This window comes from Oncorhynchus mykiss, chromosome 22 (assembly GCF_057628025.1).
Source record: "Oncorhynchus mykiss isolate SJ-2025 chromosome 22, ASM5762802v1, whole genome shotgun sequence".
Taxonomy (NCBI): domain Eukaryota; kingdom Metazoa; phylum Chordata; class Actinopteri; order Salmoniformes; family Salmonidae; genus Oncorhynchus; species Oncorhynchus mykiss.
Genome location: NC_143043.1, coordinates 49,308,997 through 49,318,561, shown reverse-complemented (window position 1 = coordinate 49,318,561; position 9,565 = coordinate 49,308,997). Strand labels below are relative to the sequence as shown.

General features: G+C 41.6%; 1 long non-coding RNA gene across 1 annotated transcript; it reads left to right on the top strand.

Moving 5' to 3' along the window:
* The first annotated feature begins 1,306 nt into the window (after window positions 1-1,306).
* Window positions 1,307-6,295, top strand: LOC149972883 (uncharacterized). The gene is made up of 2 exons (XR_016490749.1): window positions 1,307-2,252; window positions 2,376-6,295. It is a non-coding gene; the product is annotated as an uncharacterized LOC149972883 (long non-coding RNA).
* The last annotated feature ends 3,270 nt before the right edge of the window (window positions 6,296-9,565 follow it).

Below are 9,565 nucleotides of genomic sequence, written 5' to 3'. Positions count from 1 at the left end.
AAAGAAAAGAGGAGGAGAAGAAAAAGTTAATAGTTAGAAGAGTGACACAAGGAGAGTAAAGAAGAGCAGACAGAGGAGGTACAATGGCTCTTTCCAAGAAATGGAAATGCCATTTTAATGACAACATGATGAGAGAATTTCCATTTATACGCTCAGGTCAAGACGATAGAATGGTTTACTGCACCCTTTGAAATTCCTCTTTTTCAGTTGGCAGTGGGGGAAGAACGGCAGTGGTAGAACATCAACAGACGAAAAAGCATAAAGCCTCTCTGATTGGCCGTGTTAGTTTGCCCTCTGTCACCACATTCTTCAAGAAGGTAGAGCCTTCCCAAGAACAATATGATTTAGCTGTGCAGGAGGGTGTCTTTGCATACCACACTATGCGACTGTCACGTTCTAACCTTCATTTCTGTTGTTTTTGTCATTATTTAGTATGGTCAGGGCGTGAGTTGGGGTGGGCAGTCTATGTTTGTTTTTCTATGATTTTTGGATTTCTATGTTTCGGCCTAGTATGGTTTTCAATCAGAGGCAGGTGTCATTAGTTGTCTCTGATTGAGAATCATAGCCTGGGTTTCACTGTTTGTTTGTGGGTGATTGTCTATGTTAGTAGCTTGTGTCAGCACAGTCCTTATGATAGCTTCACGGTCGTTATTTGTTTATTGTTTTTGTATTCAGTGTTCAGTACTTTCTTTAATTAAATATTCATCATGAACACATACCACGCCGTATTTTGGTCCTCCGATCCTTCTCGCCTCTCCTCTTCAGATGAAGAGGAGGAAGACCGTGACAGCGACACAATCATAGTTACTTATCTATGGACTGCACAGCACAACTGACACGAAAGCTTTATGAGCCGAAGTTTACATGTGCTAGGACAAAATGTGAAGCCACAGTGAGTAACGTGTTAGTAACATGGGCAACTACTTTGGTAACACAGGACCTAGACCAGGTTGAATTTGTGTCCCTGTCCATTGATGCGTCCAATCATGGACATGTAAAGCTGCTGCCAGTAGTAAGTAGTCAGATATTGTAAGATATATGGGTGCAACACATCAGGGGGAAAAAAACAGCATGATTTTGTTGAATTGAAAGGAGAAACGGCAGAGGAGATTGCAGCTGAGGTCCTGGTGGTCATCCAAAAATGTAACCTGGAAAACAAAGTCGTGGCATTCTCTGCCGACAACACAAATACTAACTAGGCTGGGGAGGGTCAATGTCCATACCAAAGTTAAAAATGCTCTGCAGCGGGAGGTGATTGGCTTAGGTTGTCCTGCCCACATCATTCATAACACGGCCAGAACAGCTTTGGATATGATTCCCCTTGAAGTTGAGTACCTACTCACAAAAATATTTGGATCTTTCACCATCAGAGTAGAAAGACTGAAGAGCTTTTGTGAGTTTGTTGGCCAGGAGTACCATAACATTTTAAGACACAGCAATGTTCGCTGGCTGTCCATGCGCCCTGCTCTAGAAAGAGTGTTGAAAAGGTATGTGCCATTGAAATCCTTTTTTCTTTCTGAAGACAAATGCCCTGTTGTCCTGTGAGCAATGTTTCGAAGATCAACTGACTGAACTTTGGCTGGCCTTTGTCCATGGAAACTTGACCATATTCAGTGACCTGATCAAGATGCTTGAATGCCAGAACCGCTGTGCTGTGGAGTCAGCTGCAATTCTGAGAAACATTGAGACAAAATTGACTGCAAGATGTGATGACAACTTCACTCCAGTTTTGGTCAGAGGACTTCTGAGAGAGCTAGAGGGAAATGGAGCAATGTCTAAAGAGAGCTTTCCCAAAACATCCCAATCATTCTTCACCATGGTTGTGAACTACTTGCAAGCATGGGGAAAGCACACAGATAATCTAAAATATTTACATGGTCTCCTTTTAAAAAGGCAACCTCAGCGTGAAGAGATCCAGAAGGCAGCAGGCATCTGAGACACGACTTGGTCAGAGATGGAGCACGGTGGTTATCCACTTCAAAGAGAACGACATCCCACACACTAACGTGGCTAGATTAGCGTCTATTGTCATGTGCTTACCTGGAAGTAATGCACCAGTCGAGAGAGTGTTCTCCCAAATGAATGATATATGGACAGCAGCAAGAAATGGGTTCACTGTTCCTAAAATCAAGGCCATGCTTATTGTGAAGACAAACGTCAACCTCCCCTGCCAGGAGTTCATGGGGAAGCTGGCCAAAGACAGAGCAATCCTGAAGAAGATACATTCTTCTGAGAAATATACAGATTATATGGTATAAGTATATTATGTAGTTACCAATCACATCATCGTCTTATTTCTTTATTATGTTGTTAAGTATTTCACATATACTATTGTCTGTTTTTTCAGTTTTGCTCATGTTCTCTTCTGCTCTTAGTCTACCCAGACTACCAGGACCACTGAATGGCTGTTCAGATCAGTTCTACCCAGACTACCAGGACCACTGAATGGCTGTTCAGATCAGTTCTACCCAGACTACCAGGACCACTGAATGGCTGTTCAGATCAGTTCTACCCAGACTACAAGGACCACTGAATGGCTGTTCAGATCAGTTCTACCCAGACTACCAGGACCACTGAATGGCTGTTCAGATCAGTTCTACCCAGACTACCAGGACCACTGAATGGTTGTTCAGATTGGACAGTTCTGTCTTGTCTGTAGTGGTTCTGTAGTATAGTTGTTTTCTCTATCACAGTGGACCTGTTAGACTAAATACATAAAACCGGAATTGTTCCCCTTTTTTTATTTCATAGATAACAACATTGGATATTTTAATGATATGTTGACTGGAAATGTCCCCGGTTTTAATTTCAGAAATCTGGTCACCACCTGGTCAGCCTAGATGTTCAATGTTCCTGCTAGCTGCTAGCTAGCGTCATTGACAAACACAGAGATGGAACTTAGCTAGCAAGCTAGTGATTTTCCACACTGATAAACAGCATATGGCTTGTGCTTTATTTACTACAGTTTGACAGCCTGCTGATGGAGTTGTAGACATGTTCTCAGAAATCAGTCATGAGCGCAGCAGCAGCTGACTCAATACTGTCTGCAGTGCACTAACTATAGTTTTCATGCAATTTTTTAAACCTTGAGAAATACTGCACCAAACACCTTAGCTAGATGTAAACTTCCAAATGAATTACAGATTTCTTGATTGATCTTAATTCTGACTATTTTGAGTGTGAAAGGTTGCTACCATTACTCAAGAGGGACAATAAACAATAACTGGTCCTCGGTAGCTCAGTTGGTAGAGCATGGCACTTGCAAAACCAGGATAGTGGGTTCAATCCAAATCACTTTGAATAAAAGTGTCTGCTAAATAGCATATGGGTACGATGTAGCGAAGTTAAGCCGTCATTTGGCTTTTACGTACCACTTACTAATGGAGATATAGCCATGGGAATCCTACCAATTAGAACCGATAAAGATGGTTGGTGGCCATTTTGGAAAACTGGTTAAATCTGCAATGGAACTAGATATATTCATTAAGACCTTTACTTGCTTTCTGCATAGGCTAAATGGTCCCATCAGGCATTTAGTTAAAATGGGTTACATCTCTCTATGCTGGACGTAATGCATTCCTATGGGGTTCTATTAATAGTGATGTCTAAAGGCCACATTTAGTTAAAATGGGTTACATACAGTGCCCTCCGTAATTATTGGGACAGTAAAGCATATTTTATTATTTTGGTTCTATACTTCTAAAGTTTGTGTTTTTTTGTTTGTTTATCTGCGTTGTTTGTGACTTATTTTTTAAACTATTTTTGTACATAATGTTGCCGCTACCATCTCTTATGACCGAAAATAACTTCTAGACATCAGGACTTCGATTACTCACCACGGACTAGCAGAATTATTTTTCTTCTTTCACGACTCTCACGAGCCCGAGGTGGATCATATGCGGCTCCCTCGGGAACAGGCCCCGACCCCAGTGATCTGCATGAAGAGGAGGCGGAGGAAGAGAGGCCGCAGGGCGGACTGCCTTCTGAGTAGTAGGAGGCGATCGAATAAACTCCCACTCCTCTCAATTCTGCTCGCAAACATGCAATCTTTGGACAATAAAATGGACAAGTTATTGGGAAGATTAAACTACCACCGGGACATTAAAAACTGCAACATTTTATGCTTCATGGAATCGTGGCTGAATGACGACAATATCAACATACAGCTGGATGGTTATACGATGTATTGGCAGGATAGAACAGCGGCATCTGGTAAAACAAGGGGCGGCGGTCGATGTATTTTTGTGAACAACAGCTGGTGCGCAATATCTAAGGAAGTCTCAAGCCATTGCTCGCCTGAGGTAGTTTCTCATGATAAGCTGCAGACCACATTACCTGCCGAGAGAGTTTTCGTCTATATTCTTTTTAGCTGTTTACGTACCACCACAGTCAGAGGCTGGCACCAAGATAGCATTGAATGAGCTGAATTCTGCTATAAGCAAACAAGAAAACGCTCACCCAGAGGCGGTGCTCCTAGTAGCCGGGGACTTCACTGCGGGGAAAATTGAATCCGTTTTACCTCATTTCTATCAAAATGTTAAATGTGCAACCAGAGTAAAAAGAACTCTGGACCACCTATACTCCACACACAGAGATGCATTCAAAGCTCTCCCTCGCCCTCCATTTGGCAAATCTGACCATAATTCTATCCTCCTGATTCCGGTTTACAAGCAACAATTAAAGCAGGAAGCACCAGTGACTAGATCAATAAAAAAGTGGCCAGATGAAGCAGATGCTAAGCTGCAGGACTGTTTTGCTAGCACAGACTGGAATATGTTCCGGGATACCTTCAAAGATATTGAGAAGTACATCGCATCTGTTATTGGCTTCATCAATAAGTGCATCGATGACGTCATCCCCACAGTGAACGTATGTACATACCCCAACCAGAAACCATGGATTGCCGCTTTCAAGAAGTGGGACTCTAACCCGGAGGCTTATAAGAAATCCCGCTATGCCCACCGACAAACCATCAAACAGGCAAAGTCTCATTACAGGACTCGTACTCGAGTCGTACTACACCGGCTCTGACGCTCGTTGGATGTGGCAAGGCCTGCAAACCATTACAGACTACAAAGGGAAGCACAGCAGAGAGCTGCCCAGTGACACGATCCTACCAGACGAGCTAAACTACTTCTATGCTTGCTTTGAGGCAAATAACACTGAAACATGCATGAGAGCACCAGCTGTTCCGGAAGACCCTGTGATCACGCTCTCCGCAGCCGATGTGAGTAAGACCTTTAGACAGGTCAACATTCACAAGGCCGCAGGGCCATGCGCTTACAAACTAGCAAGTGTCTTCACTGACATTTTCAACCTCTCCCTGTAGCCATGAAGTGCTTTGAAAGGCTGGTCATGGCTCACATCAACACCATCATCCCAGAAACCCTAGACCAAGCACCGCCCTCCTTTTGAAGCTTTCAGTCTGTTATTCGAACTCAATCAGCATGACAGAGTGATCTCCAGCCTTGTCCTCGTCAACACTGACACCTGTGTTAACGAGAGAATCACTGACAGCTGGTCCTTGTGTTGCAAGGCTGAAATGCAGTGGAAATTATTTTTGTAAATGTTAGTAAGTTAGTATTTGTAAATGTTAGTAAGGTAGTTGTTCACATGTTTATTAACAAGTGATAACTAGTAAGCTAGTTATTGACACATTTATTACTAAGTGATGAATAACCTATTTATTAATCCAGTATAAATGCTTTATTACAGTGTGTTATTATAAAGTGCTACCAATTAGGGTTACAGTATGAACGCTGTAAACATCTCAAAAAGAAAACTAATGTCTACTTTGAGTAAACAACTTGAAAAGGCCTTATCAGTGGCCTGCTTCAAGTCATGAAATCAGTGCTGCATTTGTGAAGCAAGCATTTAGCATGTAAGATGTGTCTATATTGATCCTGCATCATATTATATCTGGGTTAATCCTGCATCATATTATATCGTTGTTGATCCTGGATCTTCATATATCAGTGTTGATTCTGGACTGGACATATATCAGTGTTGATCCTGGATCATTGTTTAGATGTGTTGATCCTGGATCATGCCCCATGAAATCTGAGAGAGGCCATATAAAAAAATACAAGTTCAGTTGGGTATTTATGAAAATTACTTGTTATCTGTCTAACCCTAACCCATAGAGGGGGGTGTAGGATTGAGACTTAAATAAGGTTAGGGGAGGTGTACTCTGAAAACCTACCTCTTTATGAATATCTTGATTAAATCCCCTAGAATCTAGTGTAGCACCGGTGCGACAATGTAAGAAACATAATAAAAAATCCCCATCAAAATCCATCAGTTTAAACTAGATGTGTCTGCATGGGCTGCGTTTGAATCCACAGCCATGGCGGTCTTTAACAGCTGCGGTGAAAGGTGACCAATCTACAGCGGTATTTGACAGACCATGAGACATCCCGAAAATCTTCTCACAAAAAAAGTCTGTAGTGTCCTGACTGTTTGTCCTACAAATTTATAATGACCGCTTTGCTCTACGACCCTCACAAGCCCCAGGGGAATGTTTGAGGTCGGTACCGTCAATGTTCCAACTTCTGTTTGTAGCATCCAAACCGTTTGGGCTACAAACTAATGTGAAAAGGAAAGATTCTCATGAACACCATGGGTTCTCCGTTTTATTCTACTACCCCCAGCTTTGTGACAATGCAAAAAAAAGGGGTTAAATATGTGTAAAAAAAAATCCCTTCCCATTTGCTAGATTTTGTTATGGTACAAGCTTATTCAAAAATGTATTAAATTCATGTTTTTCCTCATCAATCTACACACAATACCCCATAATGACAAAGTGAAAATACGTTTTCAGAAATTTGCTAAAAAACTGAATAGCTTATTTACATAAGTTTTCAGACCCTAGGCTATGCGACTCGAAATTGAGCTCAGTTGCATCCTGTTTCTATTGACCATCCTTGAAATGTTTCTACAACTGGATTGGATTCCACATGTGGAAATTCAATTGATTGGACATGATTTAGAAAGGCAAACTTTCTACATAAGATCCCACAGTTGACAGTGCATGTCAGAGCTTAAACCAAGCCATGAGGTCGAAGGAATTGTCTGTAGAGCTCAGAGACAGGATTGTGTCAAGGTACCGATCTGGGGAAGGGTACCAAAACATTTCTGCAGCATATACGGTCCCCAAGAACACAGTTGCCTCTATCATGCTGAAATGGAAGAAGTTTGGAACCACCAAGACCTCTTCCTAGAGCAAACTGAGCAATCAGGGGAGAAGGGTCTCTGCCAGGGAGGTGACCAAGAACCCAAAAGTAAGTCTGACAGAGCTCCAGAGATTCTCTGTGGAGATGGGAGAACCTTCCAAAAGGACAACATTCTCTGCAGCACTCCACCAATCAGGCCTTTATGGTAGAGTGGCTAAACGGAAATCACTCCTCAGAAATCGATAGGATGGCGAGTTTCAGATCAGGTCACTTTGAATGTTTATGCTCTATTGTGGCCTTATTGGGTCCCTTGAGTAAAGCGTTTGTGTGTCTCTAACACCTTTAATTGGTGGAATTCCTTAGAGTTTTGGACCTCATTATTCCAGAGCCTTGCATACAGGTGATAACAGGACCCTCTGGTGTGAGAAACTTAAAGTCAAACTAATATCATTAAAGAGGTGTTCACTTACAGTATTGTGCCAGTGATGTCAGTCACAGAGCACAGGTTGAGTTTTGCTAATGCAATATGCTCTTTGAGAATCATGAGTGCTAGAGAGATCAAATTACAGTGTACTAGATGTTTGTATGTGCTTGTGTATGTGTTTGTGTGTGTCTGTCTGACTGTGTGTGTGTGTGTGTCTGACTGTGTGTGTGCGCACGTGTGTGTGTGTTCTTGTTTGACACCTTTAATTGGTAGAGTGATGTAAGTGTCATTATTACAGAGCCTTGCAGGTCAGTGCTAACAGGTCCCTCTGGAATCTGAGACAACAACTAATTAGACAAACAATATGATTGGGTCAGACTACTGCAGGGTGATCTCTGGCAAATATTATGTGTCCCAATGATGTAACTGTCTCTGTTGACTTGAATCATTGTTTCATAATTCAGTTCAGATGGACATTTTTACAAGTCTATGGAATGTTCCTATGAAATGCAATTAGCAAATACACCATAAAGATGTACCATCTTATCAACTGCCTGACTGTCAATTTTATAATGCACTGGCCAAATGACATATGCCTTGATGTGTCCTGTAGTTTCACAAGGCCATCCTTCTGAATCTTATTTCGTTGTATTGAATATTGGAAGTCTAAAGAACTTCAGTTTCACATCTTGCATTTGAATAGGAGGGCTGGCATCTAACGCTCACAGTTAGTTTTGTATCTTACGATAGCTAGCTTGTTGCTGAACATTTTTCAGAAACACAACCTCAGTTTGGAGCTCCATATTGGCAAAATAGTTGATTGGTTTGATAAGTGGCAACCTGTCACCAGTTCACATAACCTTTATACAACCTAATGAAAGGGTTCTATATAGCACCATAAAGGTTTCAATTAGAACCTTACGATCATGGTTCTTTATACCTTGAACTGTCTCTTCTTGAAAAACATGATGACATTATTTTTTATCATAAATTCCTATTACTAACAAATCAAATAGCAATTTCCAATATAATTTTTTTGGGGAAAAAAACGAACTCTACCAGGCAGTTGAGAAGTCAACAAGGTGAAACCAGCAACACCATTATAGAATGGCAATTTGTGTAGCATTAATACAGGTAACGAACGAGTGGAGGACAGAGGAGCCTCTTAAAGAAGAAGTTACAGGTCTGTGAGAGCCAGAAATCTTGCTTGTTTGTAGGTGACCAAATACTTATTTTCCACCATAATTTGCAAATAAAATCATAAAAAATCCTACAATATGATTTTCTGGATTTTTTTCCCCTCATTTTGTCTGTCATAGTTGAAGTGTACCTATAATGAAAATCACAGGCCTCTCTCATATTTTTAAGTGGGAGAACTTGCACAATTGGTGGCTGACTAAATACTTTTTTGCCCCACTGTATAAGTATATGGATGAGCGATGGTCGAGTGGCATAGGCAAGGTGCAATAGATGGTATAAAATACAGTATATACATGGGATATGAGTAATGTAAGATATATAAAAAACATTATTAAATTAGCATTATTTAGAGTGGCATTGTATAAGTGACTAGTGATCCATTTATTCAAGTGGCCAGTGATTGGGTCTCAAATGTAGGCAGCAGCCTTTCTGAGTTAGTGATTGCTTTTTAGCAGTCTGAAGTCTTTGAGTTAGAAGCTGTTTTTCAGAATCTCGGTCCCAGCATTGCTGCACCTGTACTGACCTCGCCTTCTGGATGATACAGGCAGTGGCTTGGGTGGTGGATGTCCTTGATGAATATTTTGGCCTTCCTGTGACAACGGTGCTGTAGCTGTCATGCAGGGCAGGTAGTTTGCCCCCGGTGAGGCGTTGTGCAAACCACACCAACCTCTGGAGGGCCATGCGGTTGAGGGCGGTGCAGTTGCCGTAGCATGCTGAGATACAGCCCGACAGGATGCTCTTGATTGTGCATCTGTAAAAGTTTGTCAAG